This window comes from Octodon degus, unplaced genomic scaffold, assembly GCF_000260255.1.
Source record: "Octodon degus isolate 3935 unplaced genomic scaffold, OctDeg1.0 scaffold00061, whole genome shotgun sequence".
Classification (NCBI taxonomy): domain Eukaryota; kingdom Metazoa; phylum Chordata; class Mammalia; order Rodentia; family Octodontidae; genus Octodon; species Octodon degus.
Window position 1 is genome coordinate 2,249,836 of NW_004524637.1, and position 3,909 is coordinate 2,253,744.

Sequence of the window (3,909 nt, forward strand, 5' to 3'; positions counted from 1 at the left end):
CACACACACACACACACACACAAATAAAATAAAATTAAATTAAAAAAAAAAATTTCCATGTACATACACATGTTTAAACATTTTACAACTTGAACATTGTATAACATTAGAACCATGACATGTTGCCCCTGGCCCTCCAAAGACTCGTGCACATCCATTTATGCAAACGACATGTTAGTCCATGTCTAAGAGTTGCCAAAGTCGTACCAGTTTCAGCAACACTGAAAAGTCCAAGTCCCAAGCTTCCAAGATCTTAGGCAAACTCTTAGCTGTGAGCCCCTCAACAAATGAAAAGTTAAACTCTTCTAACATTCAAAGGCACAAGATAAGCACTGCCATTCCTGTATACACAAGCAGAATACAAACAACTGGGATCAAAACAAGTCCAAAGTCCAGAGTGGCAAATGTTAAGTCCTGTAGTTCCCTGTGGACCATTCAAAGCACACTATAATGAGTTGTGAGCTCCAAAAGCCTTACGTGGCTCCACCCCTACGGCACTTCTGCTGGTAGCTCCTAGGGCTTTTCTCTCAGGCCTGCTTTGCTCCCTTTTTGCAGCTTTTCTTAGACCATCCACATTACTGGTTTTTTCAAACTTCTGAGGTTTCCACTGGATAGGCTTCTCAGTCACAGCTTCACACACTGCCCTCTTGGGGACACAGTGCCCGGCCTCCCAGGCCTTCCTCTGAAATCTCAGTGGAAGCCTTCCGAACCTCAGAACTCCTGCATTCTGCATGCATCATCAACCAAATCCATGTGGATGATGCCAAGGGCTGCTGCCAGCTGGAGTAGTAATCAAGCGTCCTTCTCTCTTGACTGTAGGAGTTGAGTGCCTGGATTGCTAAGCATTCTGATTCCAAGAAACAAATTCTTTTTTTTTTTTTTTTTTTTTTTTCAAGAAACAAATTCTTTATGTTGGCACCATTCTGTAATCTGATGTTGCCGCCACCTCCATTCTGAAACATGGTGTGGTCGCTGCCTCCATTCTGGAGCATGGGGCTCTGCAGCTTTCTCCTCAAAGCAAAGTCCTTCACCCTTGCAATTCTGAGGCTGCAAAGAGCAAGAACCTGCCACCTCCCGTGATGCCCTCAGGACATCTTTTCTACTCTCCTGTTCCTTCTCAGCAATGGAGATCCTCTCAGCTTTGTCTTCACAGTCCACAGCCTTCCTGGCACTTCTTTTCTGGACAAACTCACAACTTATTAAATCATCCTTTTGGGCTCCTTGCTCTTCATTCTTAACATAAATCTGGCTAAAAGCTCGCAACAACAACCATGCCACTTCCCCAATATTTGGCTGCTTTGAAATTTCTTTTTCAAGATTAACTAGTCCATTGTACTTAATCTCAGTCTCAGGCAAAGTCTCTGGACAAGAACAAAGTGCAGACAAACTTTTTGCCAATCTATAACACAAATCATCTGCAGTCCAACAACCAATGCTGTCCTTCTTCCCAGCAGAAACCTCCCCAGCCTGGTCCTTACAGTCAGGCTTCCTATCAGCATTCTGGTCTGAGCTCTGACCAGAAGCTCCCAAACAGAACAGCCAAAGCTGTTTCAGCGCTTCTCTTGCAGGCGACATCTCTGAACCTTTCCTATCTCTTCCCATAAGCCAGTCCCAAAAGTTTGTAATCCACACTGTCAGGTATAGCCACAGCAATGACCCACTCTTGGTACCAAATTCTGTCTTAGTTACTCTTCTTGTGTAATGAGTCAACTCACATTTTAGATTATAAATATAAATCTTGTGCTTTCTGTTATAAAAATGTATACTTACCACTGTTCTAAGTTGTTTAGTAACTAGTGGCTGTTTCTTACTGTTTGCTAGATAAAATCCCTGTGACCCTCTCCAATTCCTGTCTGCAAAGTTAGTTTTACAGAGATGACAAAGGAAACTAACTAGGCTTTATCTTCTTGTAACCTCTGGGCTATGCAAGGCCGCCTGCCGGTACTCAGGTGAAAATTAACCAGAAACTGAAACAAAGGCCCCGGAAATGTAGCTTGAGTTGTGGTCCCAAATCACTCTAAAAGCATTGTTTTGTGTGAATAAATTTGTTTACCAAACAGAATGTGGTTTCATGTTTTAAAAGCTCCCTGCTTCCTGGGCTAGCCGCCTTTGGGTTCTCTCCTGTGCGAGAGCAGACTGGGGGGCCCTAAGCTCAGTAATAAATGGCTTTCCAAATTCCAACCTGGCTGATCTGGTTCCTATTCTGAGTGACCCATAACAATTGCTGGGACAAATACCTGACACTCAAAATGAAGGAAGGGAAGTGTTATGGGTCAACTCTGCAGAGCAACCAGATCAGCCAGATAGAAATTTGAATAGAGCCTTTTATTTACTGAGCTCAGGTCCGTCAGCCACTTTTCTCACAGAAGGCTGATCAGCCCCGAACGTATGTAGCAGGGGGTGTTTATAACAGAAATCACATCCAGTTTGGTAAGCAAACTTGTTATCTAGTACAGAACAACAGAAACTGCATTCATTTGACACAGCTGCAAACTATTCATAACTAAAAGGTCTTTCACAGCTTAGTGATAAGTGCATAGTTTTACAAGATACATCTTAAGCTGACTATGTTACAGAAGATGGTTGGGGAGGGAGTTTGTGTTAGCTTGCTGCCTTGACAAGAAACAGTTATTTATTGTTGAACAGGCTTGAGCCAAAAGGGAGAACACATTTCTTAGAGCAGATAACAGGAAGCACAAGGGGTTTTTATAATTTTTCACAATTAAGGCACAAAGCTCTATTAACCCTTTACAGGAAGGTTTATTTAGTTCACAGTTACTGGGGGGTTCAGTCCATATTCCGCTGGCTCCAAGGCAAACAACAGCAGTTCATGCAGCAGAAAACAGTGAAGAGCAGAGGAGGAGCAGCAGCTGCAGAGTCCATGAAACCTCTCTCTTCCTTCTACTCTGACTGCGAAGACAGACTGGCAATTGTAGTTCCTCCAAAGTGGCGCAGCTGTGAAGATAAACTCCTCCAAAGACTGGGACTTCTCCATGGAAGCAAGGCAGGGCAGCAGGAAGCTAGGCAGGACAGCAGGAAGCCGGGTGCAGGGTGCCAGGAAGACTTTCTCAATTCCGGAGCCCTGCAAATGTGCAGGGCTAGGTCCCCATGCTGAGAACTGCCAGGGCTGATTCAGCCAAGTTGACACAATGTATCAACTAACATACCTCCCTAAATACACACCAGCCTGCATCCATTACCTGTCGGGGTCCAGTGACGTTCCCTCAGTTCTATCCCCCAGTAGATGTGTTACATGCCAGGCCAGAACAGGGACTCGCTCGGCCACCCTTGCACCTGGTGAGACGCCACCACAACAATGACCACTGCTTGCACACTGCACACAGGTCCTGCTCTCCAGGGTCCGCCCCATCCCCCGTGGTGACTCCTAGAGTTGCTAGGTCCTTTCCCAGCATCTGGTCCTTTCCTGGTTTGGCTGACCGGGAGGGTGGAGGACAAAGTTGTGGCAGTGCTCTTAGCTCTTCCCTCCTCCTTCCCTCTCTGTGCTTGAACACCCAGAGGCCAGGTCATAATTTTTGAGATGGCTGATCAAGGTGCTCTGCCAACTGTGGTTGCTTTTTCTGGAGTCCGGGACAGCCTGACACGTGAGCAGGACTGGAGAAAATCACCCTGCCCTTCACAGTGGGGGGTCATATCTGTGCATCCTGTGGGTGGCTGCTCCCACCTCAGAGTCCTGCTCAGAAGGGCCTACTTCTGCTCCGTGACAGCAGGCTGTGCACAGGAGGCTTTTTTAGAAGATGCCAGACACAGCTAAGAGCAAGGAAGCCAGTTTTGTGTTGTGATACCTCTGGCCAATGCATGTAATCTTTTTATAATAGTATTTTCTTTATTTTTATTTTTTAAAAAATTTTTATTTATTTATGTGTGTGTGTGTGTGTGTGTGTGTGTGTG

The 3,909-nt window shown here is 45.4% G+C and overlaps 1 protein-coding gene across 1 annotated transcript in view; it reads right to left on the minus strand.

Moving 5' to 3' along the window:
• Nucleotides 1–3,909, minus strand: part of LOC101584040 (interferon-induced GTP-binding protein Mx2-like) — a 91,144-nt gene that overhangs the window by 34,121 nt on the left and 53,114 nt on the right. The gene's annotated exons all lie outside the window — the stretch shown is intronic.